At 43.6% G+C, this 21,649-nt stretch overlaps 1 protein-coding gene across 2 annotated transcripts in view; it reads left to right on the top strand.

Moving 5' to 3' along the window:
- SEMA5B (semaphorin 5B) overlaps positions 1 to 21,649 on the top strand; it is a 511,039-nt gene that overhangs the window by 113,399 nt on the left and 375,991 nt on the right. Inside the window, exon 2 of one of the 2 annotated variants that reach the window (XM_084807291.1) lies at positions 10,130 to 10,224. The exons of the other annotated variant lie outside the window; for it this stretch is intronic. The gene's annotated coding sequence lies outside the window, so the exon portion shown is untranslated. The remainder of the gene's footprint in view (positions 1 to 10,129; positions 10,225 to 21,649) is intronic. 2 annotated transcript variants of the gene reach the window in all.

The following is a 21,649-nucleotide window of genomic DNA, read 5'->3' as shown; positions in this document are numbered from 1 at the left end:
ATCTGTCCAGCCAGTTTATTTGTAGTACATTTACAACTCTTTACCTCAGTACAAAAAACAAACAAACCTTTGTTTGCAGCAGGCCCCCCCCCCACACACATTTCTCACGAAGCATCTGCTTCTCATATAGTAGTTAAATCCATTGCCATGGAAGATTCAATACAGTGGGAGCAGCCCATCTATCTGTCTGTTGATCCTTTTGTCTTGGAAATAACTTTTCTATGGAGTTTTGCCAAGGACATCTTTCATTTGGTACTCTATGAAACTGAATTATATCTTGAGCGCTGCAGTAAAGTCGGTGTTGATTTTGGGGAATTCTGTAGTTTGTGTGCATGTGTATGCATTAGTTTCTGAAGTTATGCAGAAGTGGTGTATATTTCTTTGATGAAGAATGTCCTTTTATCGGCCGTTGCCTAATTACACACAGGAAAACAACAGACTCCCATATTTTAAAATTTATTATTACATTTATATCCTGCCTTACTCCTGTTGCAAGGAAAGCAAGACAGTTTACATACTCCTCCTCTTCCTCCTCTCCATTTTATCCTCACAACAACCCAGTGAGGTAGGTTAAACTGAGAGTCAGTGACTGGTCCAAAGTCACCCAGTCAGCTTCATGGCCAAGTAGGGGCTAGAACCCAGATTGCCTGAGTCCCAGTCCAACACTCTAACCACTACACCACACTGGCTCTCCTGTATGTGGACAAAAGCTCTGGTACAGGAGAATTTTGTCCAACGGTTGTGCCCTAGAGGCAGTCTTGGACTCTGTAAACTCTGTAAACATCAGTAAACGCTAGTCGTAGTGCTCATATACGGTTGTGCCCTAGAGGCAGTCTTGGACTCTGTAAACTCTGTAAACATCAGTAAACGCTAGTCGTAGTGCTCATATACCCTGAGGGTAAGCATTTAAATCTGCCAGGAATATTGTCAGGGTACAAAATATCATGAGCCAATTAAGTCAAATACGTCCTTGATGTACTTCAACTCCCTAAACAAATAGACTGATGCTATAGCTAAAATATTATCCTTTACAACATTCTCTGTAAATTACAATTCCAGGTGTTACAGGCAATATTGCTGTCATCAAATACTCAACGTTTATGAAGTGGGACATCAAAACCGTGAGAGTGATTTTAAAATGATTAAAACGTGTGCCTGCTATTTGCTTCCTTTGTTTGTTTTAAAATTCCATTTAATATTTAAGTTCTGAGTCTTTTGGCTTTATATAACTATGCTCATTATGTCGGGTTTCTTGACAATCATGAAACATACACATTAACAGGGCCGGCCCTCCCATGAGGTGGGCTCAGTCCCCAGCTGCAGCTGGCAGGTCAGGAGGGGCAGCAGATTACTCACCCCCACTGCTATGAGGCACCATGGAAGGTGCTCCAGAGAGCTGCCCCAGCTGCGTGCTGCTGCAGGAAAGTGGCCAGCATAGCTCCCTGAAGCAGCTGCCCACCAGATGCCATGCTTTGAAGACCCCTCAGCACGAGTCATCAGGCGGGTGGAATCCTGGAGAGCCCCAGCTGTTTTCCCACTGCAGCCGCTACACCAAGCAGGCTACATAGATGCATCATTGCCTGCTCTTTGGGGTCAATTAGACCAGCGATTTCATTATGGGACAAAGTCCATGGGCAATCTGAGAAGTAGAGACACAGAGGGAAGGAAGTGAACACAGAAAAATTGAGGGAAGGAAAAGGAAGATCTAGAATTGCCCTCTGCCTTCTCCTATCCAGTCAGTCAATCAATTTAGAAAGCAAACCTTGTTGTTAAAATCCACCTGCAGATGGAATGAAGTGGCAGGAGCTTGTTGACTGGGAGTTATTTGAAGGAATATATTCTCAAGGTGAGGTGTGGAGGTTTGGGACTGAAAAGGTTCTTTAGCACTTGCTGTTGTTGAGTTCCAGGAGGTGGATTGTGTTGGGTGAGGGAAGCGAAAGAGGCTGTGTGGGGGAAGCAGCTTTGCACAAGGGACACAAATTAAAACATGATAGTGGGCAGGATGAGAGAGAGATTGAAAATGGTGCCTCCATCCACCCCCCTCTCCCGCTCCCATCCACCAGTATTCCTAGAAAGGGAAGGGAGGGATAGGGAGAAATCCTTGCAGAGAACAACAGATCCTAAAATCTACTCCAGGTTTTTCTGGCAGCCTTTTCTGGCAGCTACTGTAATGCAACATCCTGCCCTGAATGCTCTTGCTGGCCAAAATCAAAGACTTTCTCATCCCAGGCCTGTTGGTGAATGGTTTGTTGAAAGCTGGTGGAAGTATTCCTAGCAGGTTTCTAAGGATAGCTATAACCCAAAGGTGCACAACCTTTTCAGCCCTTAGGGCCACATATGATGCTGGCTCAGAGGCTGCACAGCACCAGTGATCTGTATGAAGATCTCTGGGGGAGGGATTAGAAAGCCTTCTCTCCACCCCATTCCCCAGTGTTCCTGAAACAGATTGCTCTTTCCTCGCTGCTAGTGGTGGTGGGGAAAAAAGGTGATCTGTCTGAGATATCTCAGGAGGAAACGAAGAGTACAGGCAGTGGGGAATTTGGTGGTGTTGTCAGGGCACCCTTGGGAGGCCCTGGTAAAGGCTCTGGGAGAGTACATGCAGCCCACGGGTTCTGGTTGTGCACTGCTGCTATGACCATCATACCTTGCTTGTCTGTAGCTGTTATGTCGTGCTTGTGGGCTTTCAAGGGGCATTTGACTTGTCACTGTTAGAAACAGGGCTGGACTAAATGGACCTTTGACAATGTTTATATTCACAAGGACAAAGGACCAAACGGCAGATTTCCTCCTGCAGTTCTTTAGCATTCCAGAAGTTTGAACTGCCATCACTGTCACATAATAATTCTTGTGTTGCTGTTTATTTGAATGTCAAATTCTTTAGGGATTGCCTATTTTCAAGCCTTTTGGCAGCAATGCCAAGATCACTCTGGGACTTTGTACCCTTCCCCTCAACACCAGCATCCTGCACTGAGTCCAAGACTGCTTTCGGTATGAAGTCATTTCAAAAGTAGTTTGCCAAGCAGCATGGCTAACTGCTATGGGGGAGTGTGAAAAGCCCTGCGGTGTGCACGTGTAAGTATCTTGCCTCACCTGGAGAGGTCATTTGGATCAGAGTGTCCATCAGATGCCCTAAAGCCTTGAAAATTTGCTGCTCATACTGAAAACTGAGCTTTTTCTTTGGGTCCCATGATTTTGTGTTTTAAGGAAAGCAACTTGTATCATTATATCATTACAGGAACCCTAAAAGTGACTTAATTTGGGGGATTATTAAATACTTATATTTTTGTGAGAGACATGCATAATTATCCCCAGTGAAAGGCATGGTTTGCCTCTAGCATGCTAATGGTTGCAGCAAAGTGCATGGTTCAGACAGTATACTGCTTTGTGGGGCTGTCTTGTCTATAATGAATCACTCAGAAGAGAGCGCATGTAATGTGGGTACACTGAAAATAATGTTCCTTCTTTATATCTGGCCGTCTTCATCCATCCATCTACACACAGAAACTCCACCAGCAATTAATTGCATCTAGCCAAGCGAAACCCTACACCAAATTTACTTTCAAAAGTAAAGTTAGAGAGCAAGACAAGGTAGAGTTGGAGAAGTGTCACAGTTAGGCTTTGCTGAGCTGCATATCCTCTGCAGCTCTGCAGTTGTTGAGGGGGATGTGTCATGCACACCTTCAGTGGATTAACTTGGCACCTCTGACAGTGGTTATTCTTAGCATCACAACTCCACCACACTTCTGCTTTTAAATCTCTCGGAAGAGTACTGTATGTACAAGACAGCAAAGAACAACAGATCTGCCTTAGTGATGAGTTATGGGCGGAAGAAATAGCACAGTAGCAGTGTTATTTACATATGCCAGACCAGTTATAGGAATTTCTTTTTTCAACTCCCACTGCTGAAAGACTTTTCTTTTGACCATCTGTAAAAATTGATGGCAGGATGATATTGGGAAGCTCACAGTTGACAGTTTACAAAAACTAGGACATGTAGCCTGATCCTATGCTTGTTTACTCAGAAGTAAGTCCCACTGTAAATCTTGGGAAATTGTGCATAGATTTTGCATGCTTAGCTTGCTTGTTACTTTTCTGTGTATGTTCTGCCTATTGCAATACATACACATGTCCACTTTCAATAAATGATGCTATTTACATGTATTGGTAATTGGGTTTCCAAGCACGGACAAGTAAATGTATTGTATGGGATTGGGGTTGTGTTGGATGTCCTCCCCGAATCCCTTCCAGCCCTGTGATTCTTGATTGTAAGATTGGGGATTGGGCAGGAGATTGGGTAATACAGGGGTGGGGAGCCTCAGCTCTGGGGGCCAAATCCAGCTCTCCTGGGGGACAGACGTGACCCTCTGGAGTTCTCCAGACAACCCCACCCCCTTTCCCCCAACCACTGATTGTCTGGTGTTTTCCCAGCTTTTTTGCAGTTTTTTCCCAATCCTGGAAGGTTGAAATGCCCCTCCTAAGGCTTCGTTGCTGGCAGGAAGAGCTTTAAGCACAACATGCTGGTATTTTTTGTATTTTTGACCCACCCCTTTCATTGCTTTGCCTTTGGCCCTACTCACCATTCTAACACGGCTCAGGCTGTAAGAGTTTCCCCACTCCTGGGTTATTGGAAGCAGTAGGACTGCTAGAGATGATCTTAATGGCCCTGGAAGAGTAGCCAAGTACCTTCCCTTCGTGAAGGATATTAGCTGGCTTTAACAATGGCCAACCACTATTCTGGAAGGGGCAAGTCTTTCTCCCCCTGCCCCTTTCTGTTCCCTCTCTTCTTTGGGGATGATGTCATCGATGTTTGTGTTTGTGTAAATGAAAAGCTGAGACTCTGGGGAACAGGACCAGAGACAGCTGTGATTTGTGGAGCTCTGAAGGTGCTGGCTAAGCCCCTAGAAATCTGATGGGGGAGCAGTGAACTTTGGAGTGTTGACCTCCACCTATGTGCAACCTATATATTTGAAATAAAATGCAACTACTACAAAATGCCCTAAATCTCCAGCTGAACACCTTCCAAATAAAACCAAAACCATAAGTACTGGAACCCCATAAGCTCTCAATGCTTGGACAATCAGGGTGCGCTTAACAGTACGAAGATCCCCAGCGTGGTACCCACAGTAAGAGGAAAAAGTCTCACCATCCAGACCTGACATCATTTGAACTGGGTTCCTGATGTGCTTTGAAGTGTCTCAGGCTTTCATACACGCCTCTTCAAGTGAGCAGTGCAATTTGCTGCTAGAGCAAAAAAAAAAAAAAAGGCATTGTTTTCTTACCTCTAGGGGTGAGCTCGGGGGTGTTGGGGTGATTTATAGGGGTCATGCAGAACAATAAAATCTGAGTTTGCTGTAACTTCCTTGATGCTTTAAAGCTTTCAGCGGGTTCTGCATGCTTGTTAAGTTTTTGATCCATTTTGTGGAGCTGTTTTTTAAAAAAAACATTAAGCAAGCTCTGGCGAGAGTTGCAGGGATCTGCCCAGATTTATTTATTTTTAATTCGTGTTTATTAAATTGCCATGAATGCTGATTAACCAATTTTCCTCGCACAGCGTTTATTTTTTGTTTCATTCTTTGCGTGCAAATGAGAACAGCCAGAGTGCTTTTGATAAATTGTGTGAGAGGCTGGCAGGGACGGCTAGCATGAAATGAATGACCCTTTATGGTCTCAGTAAAGCGTTGCTTCTCTAAGGCCTAATGGCAATTTTTGACCATTTGGCATTATGATGTTCTATCCTTTTTCTGCTAGTTCCTTGGCCTACTTATTTAATTTCTTTTACTGCGACACATTAACCGAGTCAGCCTGCAAACAGCAATAGCCATCTTCCACTGAGAATATTGTTTTGCTTTTGTCCTTGGCCAAATACTACCATGCCTATAATAACATTCGATGTTCTTCTGTAGATAACCACGTTGAAGGAGGATATTAGAGATGCCTGATTTTCAGACTGACATTCCCCAGGCAATTTTGACTATCACTCTCCTTTGATTTATGGCAGGGCACCTTTCAATCCTGTTCTAAAATCAGAGTTGTTAGGTTTTTTGGGCAGATGATTCTTGGGCTTGACATAAGGTTGCACCTCTATGTGTCTCGATTTTATGCACCGAGTGCTTTTTTAAATAACTGCACAATTCCTTTTTAGATTAATCCCTCTTTAAAAAGACTGCATCTTTCCTGAAAGCCTTCACAGCTGATTAGGGCCACAAATAACTCATCAAAACAAAGTTGGCACTGTTCAGTGTACAGCGAGCTTGGAAATACTGCCCTTTTAATGATGCAGTGGTGTATCCTTCCAGCTGTGTTGCAGGAGTGCTTGGTCCCTAGCAGCTGTTAGATAGCTCATCAAATAGCTGTTGAGCATCATCCCCTATTTGTCATAAAACCAAAGGTACCATGAGGGTGAGGAGCCTCTTGACTGCTACTGCCTTGTCTCCCCATAGTTACCTCCTGACATAGGAATTAAAGAGGAGTTATTGTTGGTTCATGGCTATTTCTGTTTTTCTTCCTTTCTGTATGAGGGAACTGTTACCGTGTTCTCTCTGCCAGGCCTGCACAACTTGCAACCAGACAAACTGAACTTCACCTATTCTACCAGCCATGTATTGTGGCCTGCACTATTTGCGACTACCAAGCCAAACCCAACCCACCAACCCTGTTTTGCAGGGAGCATAATAAACCACGTCTTTGGGCTACCTGCCAGATGCTTGGCAACCCTGTTGTTTTACAGTCTCTTGCAGGGACCCTTGTGCCCCTGCCGGACCACCATACGTAGCTGGTTGGGCTGTGTTTGGCTTGGTTGTCCATCTGGCTCCAGTAGCGAAGGGCTGGTGGTTCTTGTGCTAACAACAGTTGAGTTCGAAGATACACTTCATGAATTTTGGGAAGGACCATAGCTCAGTGGCAGAGCACATGCTTTGCATGCAGAAAGCCCCAGGTTCAACCCCTGGCATGACTTGTTGTAAGGCTCAGGTGGCAGATGCTGGGAAAAGTCTCTGTGAGAGATCCTGGAGAATCCCTGCCAGTCAGAGTTGACAGTCCTGGGGGACATGGTATAAAGCTGCTGAGCTGGTGGTTCCTGAGTGGCGCAGGCCTACTCTGCACCCCAGCAACAACTGTCATGGAGTGAAATCTCAGCGGTTGTGATATTACGTGATCAGAGAATCACACTGAACGGTGGTTTAGTGGGACAGAAGGTAAGTTCAAGTCCTATTTTACAGTAAGACTGTAGCCCTGTTTAGCCATTACTCACGTGAAAGGGCAGCACAAGTACAAAGAGGCTGTGTTGCCTTTAGCCCAGGGCTGGGCAACACATGGCTCATGGGCTGCATGCAGCTCCTGGTGCAGCCCCCTGGCGCAGCCCCCACAACCCCCCCCCCCCGCCTTGCACCTTGCCACCACAAATTTACAGTGGCAAAGAATCACTAGTTTGCTGAAACCACTACAAATGCTTCAATGGCCAAATTTAGTTTGTTTTTGTTATCTCCCCCCCCCCCATTGCTGAATTCTGTGGGGCAGTGGCAGCAGGAGGGTGATGGCTTGGGTATGTAAGTGAAAGAAATCGACTCCAGACTTCCCGAAGTTGCTCACCCCTGCTTTAGCCTCACCCTCACTGTCATGGGCCTCCTTCTGGCTTCCTGTATGTTCAGAGCAAATACCTGCTACAGGGAGCCTGCAGGGAGTCATGTAGGCTGCCCACGTGACTTAGAACCCTGCGTGATCGTGGTTCCAGATTGAGCAGGGAGCCTGCACGTTTGCCCTGAATGCTTGCGAAGCTGGAAGGTGCCCCGTGACAATGGGTAGGGACTAAAGGCCCAGCCGCGTCATACTTGCGTTGCCCCTTCATGCAAGTGCCAACTGAATAGGGCTCCTGTTGGTCTTGATTTCAGGAGTACAGTAGAGACAGAGTCCATCTGCACCATTAGTCTCTGGCATTGGCTGGTCAGATTTCATAAGGCAGCAGGGTTGAGAAAGATGTCTTGCAGGGATGTCTCGTCCTTACCCGGCCCTGTTCTGTACCTTGTATCTTGCACCCACTTTGGCTCTGGTTTCCTGCTCAGGATAAAATGTAATAACTTAAATAATGAGAATAAAATAAGTCATTGAGCTGAGAAGATTGCTTTGGGAAGAGCTTTCTACTTATAGCATGCATTGCATCTCATTTGAGCGAAAATCCATCTACCTCTGCCCACTCCATCATAAGCAGCTGCACACATTTGCTGTTGCATCCTGTTAGCGACGAATCAGAAGAGTTTTGGTGACAACTCTCATTAAGTTGGCATGCCTGGTGAAAATGTCTTTGCCACTTAGGCTGCCTACTTGCAGTCTGTGCTGTTTTTGTCTGACTCTGCTGTTATTTATAGGGCACCTGTCACGATCGTGTTCAGAGAGAGGCCTTGTCTGTGTTTTCTGCAAGTTCTGCGCTTTTGGGGGTTTCTGCTTGAACAAGGAATGCATTATTCAGCAAAACTTCTTTTTCTTTTGTGGGAGCACACATTCGAATCTGGATTACATCTTATATACTGTAATATTTTTTCAAGTTGCTAGAACACTTGTATTTATTGTCCATAGCATAGAAACAGATGGGGTATTTGCTGGTTAAATGTTCTGAGAAGTTTATCTTTAGCACATCAGACTAATATAAATTTGTTCACTGCTACTTGGATTGTGTTGGACTGTACCATTTCAGTAGTACAAAGCCATTGTGAGATGGGAGATTGACATACTAAATTATTTTGTGCTTTTTATTAACTGTCTTGCATTAGTATGCTAGAGCTGAGTTTATTGGAATACTGGAATAAAAATAAGATTTTTCTTGTCTCCAATCTTTGGAGGACTGAAACTAAGCTTCAGCAGTCAATGTTGTGGCTCTGTCTTTAACCACTTCTACTACTAGTAGTTAGAGCCCAAGTTGTGGACATAATCAATAGTTTTTCAGAGAATTGAAGGTGGGTTGAAAGACAGACAGCTGCTTGTACTGTGTACACTTGTCCTATCTAGCCACTGGTAAACAGTTTTGCAAGTTCTTGTATTTCTTCAAAAAACTGTAAAAACTGTTCAGCCAAGGTCAACAGTGGGCCAAATGAAATGTGTGCACACTATGGGAAGTGCAGTCTGTTTCAAATCACTTTCAACACACTAAGGGTGCAATCCTATGCATGTTTAGACAGGAACAATTCCTACAACTCCCAGCATTTTCCAGCCAGCCGGGACTTTTTTCTGTCTAAACATGCATAGGATTACACCCTTAAAAATACTGCCTCCAGTCTAAATCTGTAAGTCTGGACTAATCAGCTAATGTACTGTATTTTGAGAGATTAGACCCAAAATCATAAAGGTTTTATGCAGCCCATAAACATACTGTGGCTGTGCCCCATCTTAAACCTATTAACATCATTTTTATCCTTGTGGCTTTAGAAAGTAAGCTAATAAGTCAAGTTGTCCAACTACAACATTTATTTCTATTAACCTTGAATATATTTCTCAAAAGTATGTTATTAGCTGGTACCGAGGGCCATAATTTGAAACATACAGTGTATGGTTAGACTGCACAATTTTTGTAAACCCCTGTCTATTTTGGTTCATGGCTCAGTTTTCCAAGTACTATTTTCTGGATCCTCCAAAACATAGCCTGAAAGCTCTGCTTAGATTTCATGTAGGACTAGGTCAGTCCAGAATGCCCCAGTCTAGGTCAGTTAGGCTGCAATCATGTATCCACTAATCCAGGAGTAAGTCCTATTGAACAAAATGGGCAGTATCCTATTCAGCACTAGCACTAACGTAAATCATGTTGTGCTAGCGTAAGCTACCTTTAGTGCAACAATAATAGCGTGTGTGGGTGCAACAGGTTTTCCTGGAAAACCTGTACTGGCATGATAGAGTTGTTCTATCCTTTTTTTGGCATGCCTAAGGCTGTGTTTTATAGAGTTTTCTATGGAATTATGATTCTGTATAAAATCCAATCTGAAAGAGGTAAAGCCTTATTCTGAGTTAAAAAAAAATGGTGTCTCAGCTGATTGACAATACTCAACAGCGTGATCCATGTTTTGTCCTGTTCATTCAATTTAAAATGTAAGTTTCTGTAGAATAAATCAAATGAAAGTTTGCAATTATCCCTTTTGTTTGTTTCTAGCCTCCACTACTAAGAACGTTGTTTGGGATAGAGAGTTACGTGAAATTTGAAGAATTAGAGAAAAGGAAAGATCCAGCAACAGAGACTCTGGGAAGGTATAACCCTACTCACTTTTGGTAGCTATGCTGACGTGTAAAGTGACTGCTTTGTGGCACATTGTGGGGAAGATTATAAATATCTGGGTTACCTTAATGTGATCTTGGCAGAATAACCCACACACACAATAACCCCTGTCTACACAAGTGAATAGGGTGGCCAGATGCAAAAGAGGACAGAGGTCTGCCAGTGGAGGCTGGTGGCTCCGATGTCAGTGAGGCAGTGAATCTGCTCTGGGTTTCAGTCAGAACCAGTCAGAACTCTAAAGGAGCTATCCAAAGTGCTGAAATTGTTAGATTTCTGACTGGTTCTGGCTGAAACTCAGAGGAGATTGATCATCCCACTGTCATTGGAGCCACCAGCCTCCACTGGGTCCTGCACCTTTAATAATTGTGTACAAGAGGGGACATCTGCAGGGATAACTGCAGCCTTCCACAATTTGGTGTGCCCTGCCATCATAGCTATATCTCTTTCCCTTGCCTACACAGCTCTTAAAGGTGCAGAAGCTACAAGTTTGTTTGACAAGGAGAGGGAGGAGAGGAAATGGTATAATCTGATCTGTTGTCCTTTCAGTCTTGTTTTGTTTTGTTAAGACACATGGAACAACTTCTTTGTTCACATCCTTTTTGTTTTGGAAGAAAGCCCTGCTTTTGTGTGCAGTGGTGTATGTACTTCTGATCTCCCAGAATCATCTTGACTAAGAAATGCAACATTTAATCAATGAGTTGTAGTGCTAATGCTACACTGCCAGTATCTTCCATTGGGAAGTGACAGCTTTGGAAATTGCCTCAGCAAGATGCGTGATGATCTTGATCGTGCCCCAGTTCTTTACAGTGTGCACAACACAAAATATTTAACTCCATTTTGAGATTTGTCTCCTTTCTAATTCGAACTGGTCAGTTGGCAATAACTTTTGTCCTTAAGGCATTTCCAGACTACATCAGAGTTAAATCAGTCTTGTGTTGAACACCTTGGTTGGTACATAGGAAGCTGCCGTATACAGAGTCGGACCATGGGTCCTCTAGCCCAGTATTGTTGACACTGACTGGCAGTGGCTCTCCAGAGTTTCAGGGAAGATCTCCTAGCCCTACCTGGAGATGCCAGGGATTGAACCTGGGACATTCTGCATGCAAAGCATGTGCTCTACCACTGTAAGCTACAGCATCCCTTCCCCCTTGGTAGCTGTTGGTACCAAGGAATTCCATGCTGGTGAATCAGCATCTGGAAGAAGAGATCTATTCATCCCTCCACTGCCAGCCTACTTGTTAGAAGGCAATTTTTTTTTAACTCGCCTGCTAAGAGGTTAGTATCCTGGATTTCCATGCTGGCTGGGAAAGAAGGGACTTTCCTCCTCTTTGGACAGTATGAAAACGCAAAAGACTAGCCATTTAGCAGGCTAGCAAAATATTTGCAGGCTAGTAACTTTTGTGGACTTATTTACAAGGCTGAGCTTACATCAGTTTTGAGTCTCTCTTCTGGTAATTCTGTTTATTAGCATTGCGAAAATGGAAGAGAAAGCTTAACAGAAAGGCATTTGTAATATGAATGAGCATTCTGGCCATTGTTGGTTTTTGCACCTACATTACAAACCAAATAGAACAAGAGCTGCTTTAAACTTTTGCCAGAATGCTGTTTACCAATTAAAAAAAATCTTCTGGAGGTAATAGGAGAGTTTGCTGCAATAGATTTTAAAAGACTTTATGACACTGCTGGTAAACATGTGTTTTGGGAGATATTAAAATGCAGATCATTGATCTGATAAGCCCTAACAACATCTTCAGAGTTATTAAGGTGTATTGGCTGAATGAATCTCCAGTCCCTACAGCAACAGATGTAGTAAAAACCTACATGAAACTATTTTGGAAGCGGAGGAAGCCTGTCTAATTGAGTTGCGCGGTCCATTTGGTCTGCACCCTCCTTGAACTCAGAGGAAACTAGAGGGCTGAGGAGCTATTTGGAGCCAACCTGCATCTGTCCTGATGTGGCCTAATGTAGATTTTAAGCTATGTGCTTATGGTTAGAAAACAAGACATAGGCTTAGCTCTCATTCTGATAGGAAAAACACTATGGCCCCATCCATCAGCCAGAGGAGCAAGGGCCAATGGGAGGCCACTCCCCTGTCTCCTAGGGAGAACTTCAGGTCAAGGTGGAGACCTACCTGGCTTCATCTATTGGCCAGGGAAGGACCTGCTGCTCCAGTGTTTGCTTTCCTCTTCTCACCCCTTTCCTTTTTTCTTTTCTATTGTGTCTATTAGATTGTGAGCCTGTGGGGGCAAGGACTGCGTTATCTTTCAGTGTCTGTACAGTGCTTAGAAAATTTAGGTGCTTTATCAGTGTTCAATAATAATAAATAATAAAAGGTGGTAAGCCTTTGTGTCAGTGCAGAATGCAGGTGGGAGGCTCATGGGACTGAATGTCCCTCCATGCAAATAATTTATTTCCCATGGAAAGCCACATGTCAGGGAAAAGGGCTCTAGCCTAGCCTTTCCCCTGACATGCTAGTTTCCTACGTGTAGGACATTCTTCAGGTATGGATCAATATTCAGTCATGTCAGCCTGCACCTACAGTAAAAGTGGTGCAGCCCATATACAAAGATTTGCCACCTCACTGAGAACTAGGCCATTTGGATCTCAGAGCGGCTCCTCGTTAGAAAGGGATCCTTTAAAAACCCACCAAATACTATTAATATAACTTTAGTCTCTAGCCCCTACAACACTGCTGAGAGCTGTGCTTTCAAATCACTTCCCCCCACCCTACGTTTCTTCAGCTAAGAAGTTTAGCAAGGAGCTTAACATAAAAAGAAGTTTATCTCAGAACACACTTTACAATAACAGACCAACCCTGATAGAGATGTACAGTCAGATTGGCTGTTGAGAAGATGTGATTGTGGATAGGTGTGAGGCCACCTAGCCACAGGTCATAGAATCATAGCATCATCGGACTGAAGGGGCCTACAAGACCATCGAGTCCAACCCCCTGCTCAGTGCAGGAAGCCTGATTCCCAGGCGGTCTCCCATCCAAGTACTAACCACCGTTGACCCTGCTTAGCTTCCGAGATCAGACGAGATCAGGAGCATCCAACCCTTTGAATCACATGTTCAGGCACATGTTCAAGTGGATTGTTACTTAGGTAGGCTAAGGCCTGCCTCACCCTTTTGCTTCTTCTTGTTTGGTGCTGCCCCTCTCATTCTCCTACTTTGGTACCCTAATAGCTGCCATAGATATTATAAAATAGATCCATTTTGGCAAATATTTTTTTTGCATAGGAATTTCCTTAAATGCCTTCATTTATGTATGCACAAAAAATAGAAGAGCAACATTTCATGTGAGCAACATACACCCATCTAAATGTTTCATAACATTGCCAGGTTAGATTACTGAAATGTGCTCTCAGAGCTGGCTCTAGTTTTGTGTGGGCCCCCATTGTGCCATCCTCTCCGCCATGCCTATCAGAGACGTATTAATCCTGATGGCTGTATGCTGCCTCCAGTATCACAGGCAGTGTGCCTGTGTAAACCAGTTGCTGGGGAACATGGCGGGGGGAGGATGCTATTGCACTGATGTCCTGCTCGTGGGTTCTCCGGAAGCAGCTGATTGGCCACTGTGTGGTCAGAATGCTGGACTATCATAAAGTCATAGAATAGTAGGGCTGGACCCTAGGGGCCTGTAAGACCATCGAGTCCAACCCCCTGCTCAATGCAGGAATCCAAGTCAGAGCATCCCCAACAGATGGCTGTCCAGCCTCATCTTGAATGCCTCCAGTGTGGGAGAGCCCACCACCTCCCTAGGTAATTGGTTCCATTGTTGTATTGCTCTCACAGTCAGGAAGTTTTTCCTGATGTTCAGCCGGAATCTGGCTTCCTGTAACTTGAGCCCATTATTCCGTGTCCTGCATTCTGGGATGATCAAGAAGAGATCCTGGCCTTCCTCTCTGTGACAACCTTTCAAGTACTTGAAGAGCGCTATCATATCTCTCCTCAGTCAAGGCTAAATATGCCCAGTTCTATCAGTCTCTCTTCATAGGGCTTTGTTTCCAGTCCCCTGATCATTCTTGTTGCCCTCCTCTGAAGCCTTTCCAGCTTGTCTTCATCCTTCTTAAAGTGTGGTGCCCAGAACTGGACACAGTACTCCAGATGAGGCCTAACCAGTGCTGAGTAGAGGGGAACTAGTACTTCCCAGGATTTGGAAGCGATGCTTCTATGAATGCAGCCCAAAAGAGCATTTGCCTTTTTTGCAGCCACATCACATTGTTGGCTCATATTCAGCTTGTGATTGACAACAATTCCAAGATCCTTCTTGTTTGTAGTGTTGTTGAGCCGCGTATCCCCCATCTTGTAACTGCATTTGGTTTCTTTTTCCTAGGTGCAGAACTTGGCATTTATCCCTATTAAATGTCATTCTGTTGTTTTCTGCCCAGCGTTCCAGTCTATCCTGATCACTTTGAATTTTGTTTCTGTCTTCCAAAGTATTAGCTATCCTGCCCAATTTTGTGTCATCTGCAAATTTGATCAGCATTCCCTGCACCTCCTCCTCCAAGTCAGTAATAAAAATGTTGAAGAGCACTGGGCCCAGGACTGAGCCCTGCGGTACCCCACTCATTACCTCTCCCCAGTTTGAGAAGATCCCATTGATCAGCACTCTTTGAGTCCGATTCTGTAGCCAACTGTGGATCCACCGGATCGTTGTTTCACCTAGCCCACTTTGAGGTAGTTTGCTCATCAGGATATCATGGGGCACTTTGTCGAAAGCTTTGCTGAAGTGAAGGTATATTATGTCCTCAGCATTCCCACAGTCCACGAGGGAGGTTACCTGATCAAAAAATGAGATCAGATTAGTCTGGCAGGATTTGTTCTTGACAAATCCATGTTGGCTTTGAGTGATCACTGCATTGTTTCAAGGTGCTTACAGATGGATTGCTTTATGATCTGCTCCAGAATTTTCCCAGGGACTGATGTCAGACTGACTGGTCTAAATGGACCCTTGGTCTGATCCAGCATGGCTGTTCTTATGCCTCTGGGGCCTCCCCGCTGCAATAGAGGGCAGGCGACTCAAGCTCCTTTCTCTCAACCTCCCACCCCTTATTTAAAACGTCCTCTGTCAGTGGATGGGTAGGACTTCCATGTACACAGCAAGGGGAGAGAGAGGAGAATACAATGATACTAGCCATGGTGTGAACAGAAGAAGTGGAAGCACCATTGCAGTTGGGGTGGAGGAGAGAGCAATGGAGAGGAGACAGTGCTAGTTCCTTGGCAGCTGCTCGACCATGCCTTTTGCGACTGGCCTTCATGTTGTACCTATGGCTGCCTGTGAAGACTGTTTGGAAACCAGGTGATTCAGACTACAGCTGCAAGGCTATTGACTGGTACAGTGGAAATGTATCTTGCTGGCATTTAAAGTCCTTCACTGGTTTGTTCTGGGTCTGCTCTTCTAAGTGCTAGCTTTGCTATTAAAAACCATAAAAGGTCTGTGACCAAGGTATCTGAAGGACCTCCTGATCCCACATGTCTGCTCATGTTTATTGAGGATTTGGTTGAACGCCCAGCTCTGTGTTCCTGAGCCTTCTAAGTGAAGGGCATGGCTACCAGTGATAGGGCTGCCATGGCAATGGGGCTTTGTTTATGGAACTAGCTCCCAATCCACCTGGCAGTGAGTTTAGGTTCCAAGTTAAAATATGGCTGCCCATCCAAACATTTAGGACTGTCTGAACTATAAGCTGCTGATTTCATTTGATTCTTCCTACTGTTTCTTTTTTATTGTGTTTTAATAACTTTTAATATTGCCTGTTTTATTATTCTTTAAATATGTTATGAGCTGCCTTCAGAAGCTTAGTTGGAAGATGGTGCAGAATATTTTAAATGAGTAACTCATATGGATTTGCCTACATATTTAGTTTTCAAAAGTCAGGACTGGAAGGAAGATAAGAAAACTTGATCTCAATTTAGGGACTGTGGTAGATACTAGGAGAGGTATATCTGGCTCAGATAGTTTCCCCTTCATTCTGATTCTTCAAGCCAGTGTCACCCTGTTTTGTACATCATTTACCTCTAGTAGCATATAATATAGTAGACTAGAAATGCCTTCAAAACTTTGGGCTAGTTGCTTAACTGAGAGAGAGAGAGAGAGAAAGTGTGTGTGTGTGGGGGGGGGGGGGCTTCTCCACATGGGGCTTTTGTCCTGCAATTGAGATTTACTCACAGAAGTTTGCAGGTCCTTTACATGACGTCGTCAACCTCCAGTGCCTCTCCTGTGCTTTCCGACCATTTCCACAGCTTAATTTGAAACAGAGATAATGATGTAATAAAAAGAAGTGGTTTGAATTTGTCTGTGTAAAGAGGATTTGCATTATAACAACAGCTCCATCTAGTGGCTGTATAATGAAACATATTGAACTTGCAGATAAAGCCAGTCCTCTGAAAAACAAAACAAAACCAGGAAGTTTGTGAAGGAGCCCATCTTAATCCTGTAAAGAATCTGGAAGCAGAAGCCCTGGTAAAGTTGCGGGATAAAAATCTGACATGGAGAAGGCCAGAGAGGGTGTCAAATGTTCCTGTGGGATAAATCTGTTTCTTCATATGTCTTCTTAGAATGAGAGTTTGTAATGACAGTTTCATACCCTTCTATCTCCCCCTTTGGCACCAACTTACCACTGGACTGTAATATTCCGTTTACATTCTCCAACAATTACTGTTTATTATGGTAAACATGTGACAGCTATAATGTAAATCCCTCTTGCTTTCTCTCCAATCTTTCAAAATGTGCATGTTTGCAGAGGGTGTGATAGGTTATTGCAGCCTGTCACAGAATGAACTGAGAATCAATGACTTGTAAGTGTACTCACTGAAAGCTTGTCTGAGAGCCAGACTGATGCCCTCCATGATAAGCTGCCAAAGTGACTCTCAAAAGGCTCTGAAGGGAATGCAAATTTGTTTGAATCATTTCCCTTTAACTCTCAGGTAGGGAAATCTTCTTTCTTAATAAGATCAAACATACACAGCTCTCTTGCTTCAGCAAAACAACTTCCAAAGTTCAAACTCTGAAGATCTTATGATGATTTTAATTAAACTTTTGCTCGAATAAGAATTGAACATAGTCATTGGAAGAGGGGGGTATTTTTTCCTCCTCCCATAATCCACTTTAATGTCTTCAAGGTGCATGATGCTTCTGGACAAGGCTTTTATAGTGCAATCATCCTGCCTCATTCATGGAATTTTACAGGAGGTCCAGATTTTATTTCATTTATTACATTTCTATACCACCCGATAGCCAAAGCTGTCTGGGCAGTTTACAGAAATTAAAAAAAAACCTTAACAATACAACATACAGGCAGCCAGTGCAAGCAGTCCAGAATCGGTGTTCTCTGTTTGGACCTTGTTGTCCCTGTTATCTATCTGGTCACTGCATTTTGCACAAGCTGCAGCTTCTGAACCATCTGCAAAGGCAGCCCCACATAGAGCGCATTGCAGTTATCTAACCTGGAGGATACCAGAGCACAGATGACTGAAGCCAGATTATCCCTGTCCAGTTAGGGGCATAGCTTGACCACCAACAGAAGCTGATAGAAGGCACTCCATGCCACTGAGGTACATGAGCTTCAAGTGGCAAAGATGGTTCCAGGAGAACCCCCAAGCTACGAACCTGCTCCTTCCAGGGAGTGCAACTCCATCCAGAACAGGTTAAGCACTCTCCATCCAGTCAGAAGAACCACCCACTAAAAGTGTCTCAGTCCTGTTTGAATGATAGAATCATAGTATAGGAGGGTTGGGAAGGTCCTATAAGATCATCAAGTCCAACCCCTCAAGTTTGGATTGAGTTTCAATGTATTAGGCCTCATCCAGTCCATTGTTGCAGCCAGGCACTGATCTAGCACATCCACAGCTTCAACTGCTCAGTGGTTTCATGTAGATTTTAAATAGTGCAGGGGACAAAACCAGCTCCTGTGGAACCCCATACTGGAGGATCCATGGGGTCAAGCAATATTTCCCAAGCACCGCCTTCTGGAACTGACCATCCAAGCAGGAGTGAAACTACTGCAATGCGATGCATCCCACCCTCAACTCAGACAGTCTTTGAGGTTATCTTCCACTTGTAACCCTCCCATGTTTTCCCACCACTTGTTCTGTCAGTTTTTTCTTACGACAAAAAAACCAGTTAAGGAAGAAAAGATGGAATAGCTTGGTAGTGCTAGGAGCCCTCTATTGGGAAGTACCCACAACGTCTGCAAAAGAAGGAAGAGCATTAAAAGAGAACTGGTTTAAAAGACCAGGGCTGTAATCCCATGCATAGTTCAACTGCTTAAATCTCATTGAAATAAACAGGAATTAGGCAGACAAAAAGTGCACAAGACAAAGATGATTATGGTGTCAACCTATTATTATTTCAGTGTTTAGAAATATAACCATAGTCCAAAGTACTTTTGGTGCCAATATGTAATTGAGGCATGCCTAAATAAAGAAAGGAAAAAAAGACTGAAAATGAAGTGGTCTAGTTCAGGTTCAGCATTCACATAAAAGGTATGCTTTCCACCATTTCCTGATGATGAACAAATTGGGACTCTTGATGGGGCTGGGCAAACAAAAGATTTTCTAGTCTGTGCTTTACTAAAAATAGCCTTCCGTCAGTCTTTTGAAGATTAATATAATTGTTGCTCGATAATGTTCCACAAAAGAGCAGGGTGAGGAAGGTCCCTAAAGGTTACTAGGTCTGTCTCGTTTGTATCTGACCTTGAGGCATGGCTTTGCTTTCCCCCTTCTCAGTGTCTTTCCCTTATCCTTTGGGAAAGTCAGGATTTGTGTTGGAAATATCTGTAACTCCTCCAAACAGAAACCTTTTTGCTGCTGTTTTTCAGCATCTGTAAGATCTGCCCTTTCTCCCTTCAAGTGCAGAAGGCCAGCTAGTCCAGGGAAGGCCCCACCCTCTGGGGCTTGGAGGCAGTCTTCTTGAGAACTTCTGGGGTGGGTGGGACCTCCCCTGGGAGCCCCAGTTTGTCAGCTTCCTGCCTTGTGGCAAAAGACAGACTCTGTCCAGGCTCCGTCCTGTTCAGCACAAGAGCTAACAAGAAGTACAAAAGAAAGAAGACCTGCCAAACGGAACTGGAGTAGACAAGTGGCAGCCATTTGTCCTGCCTGGCACATGAAAGGATGCGCTGGATGGCCACAGGGTTGTGGTGGCCTCTCCCCAACACTAGGCATCAGGAAAAGAGCCTGGCTTCCCACTGCAAGCTCAGACTGGTGCCCTAGAGGGACTGATGCAGAGGAGAGAGAGAGAAAGAGAGAGAGAGACGGAGAGACCAGTGGAGGAGTGGGCACCTGGTTCAGCAGGCCTCCACAACTCCACACCAGCCCAAGAGCTCACCCCAATGCCACAGTCCTCAGTGGCCTTCAGTAAGACAAATAGTGTCTTCTTCAGCAGCCTCAGACTCCAGAAATGCCTTGCACTCTGGGCATTCTGAGGGGTAAGAGGTCCCACAGGCCTGGAGTCACTGTTAGGGAGCAAGTATTTGGAGGGCAGTGAGTGCCCCCTTCCCACCCCACCCGCCGCACTCTTGAGGAGAAGAATGTCTATTAAAGCTCCTGAAAGCAACCCTTGAGTGGAGCAGTAAAAAATCCAATTCTTGGGCTAGGAGCAGGACTTGAGGAAACCTTCACTCTCTGTCTAAAGGAATCAATCCCCTAGAATATGGGACCTCTGACTTGTAGGCCTAATCAGGGCTCTTTAATCTGGTCCATGAAGCCTTTGCTGATGGACACATCCCTTTTGAAAACCTTGACCCTCTTACCTTTGATCTGTCCTCCTCTCCCTACCTCCCCACCCCCTCGGGTTTTCCCTGGTGTTTTTGCGGGTTCTTTTGGGCTGCAATTAGTTTTACTTGGCCTGTTTTAATTGTTTTGCTTGTTTCACATATTGTATTACATGTTTTTTTAAATGCATTTTGTTTTTGTAAGTTGCCTTGTGAGATTTGACAAGGCAACTTGCAAATAAGGTGGGAAATAAGGGATTCTACCCTTAAAGGCATCCTAAAAATAATTTCAAATAAATAAATAAATAAATAAATAAACAAACAAACATATTAAAGAAATAAACAAATAGAATAGTTGATCTAAATAAAATGCTACCTGCTTGTCATATACAATGGATTTTTCATTAATGATTCAAAAGTAAAGTCTCATTCAAAAGTTTAATATCTTCAGTATACTCTCATTAGCAGAGTTATACTTTGCTAAGGACCTATGAAAGGTTAAGATCTTGTCTCGGTCTCTAGCAGTTGGAAGCAGAAAAGGAAAGAGCTGTAGATGCAGAGTCCTGGAATTACAGCTGCACTGTGGTTTCAAAGTTGTAGAGTAAAAGCATACAATAGTTTTTTCAGGTTAAGATATGGAAGCCTTGATGCTCTCAACAGGGATGCTTTTTGCAAAGTCTAGTTACATTCTGAAATGGGCAGAATGCCAGATGGTAGATTAAATAATTTGCAAAGGATTTACTAAATATCTTTCCATTTTCTCAAATATATCTATATCTGTACACACATGCACACCTTTACACCCCCACACATATATTTATATTTACATGGCAACTGATTTGATTGGTCTTACCAAATATGCAGTGGTTGTTCTTAAAAGGGTAGGAAACAAGTTCTTGTGTGAACTCAGATGGGCCTGCTGTTGAGGAAACATGCTTAGGATTGGGCTGCAAGACAACAAATGTGTTATCTCCAGATTTTACTTTTCAGAAAACACAGAATCATAGTGATGGATGAACTCCCTTCAGTTTGATTTGGAATTGGCGATCTCCTTTGGGGCCATTCACTTAGCTCTGTGTGAGTAGGAATTGGTGTCCATGAACTGGGCTAAACCAGACAAATTAAAAGCCACTTTCTTTGCATGTGCAGAATTTGTTTTGTATTCTGAGATGTAGAAGAGTGTTGAAATAAATGATCAATTCATAATGCATCTGATCATGGCAAATTCAATATTCTGAGCCATGTATATTTGTTTTGGCAACACAGTTGGAGGATACAGTTCTTATTCTGTGAAAGTTTTTTGTAACAAAGCAAAGTGTTAGATTTTAAATACTGCCTGCTAAAGATCAGATAACGTTTTCTAAGCTTTTGAGTTCCACACAGCTTTGGCATATAACCTACCTGACTTTCCAAAAACAAACAGAACCTATTCTGTATCTGAAACTCATTTTTTCCTTAGTCAGTGTAAATGGGATCATTTCCCCTTTTACTGATTTGATGTGCGCTTGGAATTTAAGTCAAGTTCAGTTTCTGAGATGAATTTGATCCCAAGTGTAAATTTAGTGATTTTACTTCATAAATATCAAAGCCACTAATGTTGTGCATGGGAAGGATATGGACCAATAATTTTACTAAGATAATAAAAATGATAAGCAAAGCAAAATAATATTCCTTTGTGGTATAATTA

This window comes from Heloderma suspectum, chromosome 1, assembly GCF_057233095.1.
Source record: "Heloderma suspectum isolate Gila_16-S chromosome 1, 16-S_ref, whole genome shotgun sequence".
In the NCBI taxonomy this organism is placed as follows: domain Eukaryota; kingdom Metazoa; phylum Chordata; class Lepidosauria; order Squamata; family Helodermatidae; genus Heloderma; species Heloderma suspectum.
The sequence above is the reverse complement of the archived record's forward strand: the minus strand, read 5'-3'. Positions and strand labels throughout refer to the sequence as shown.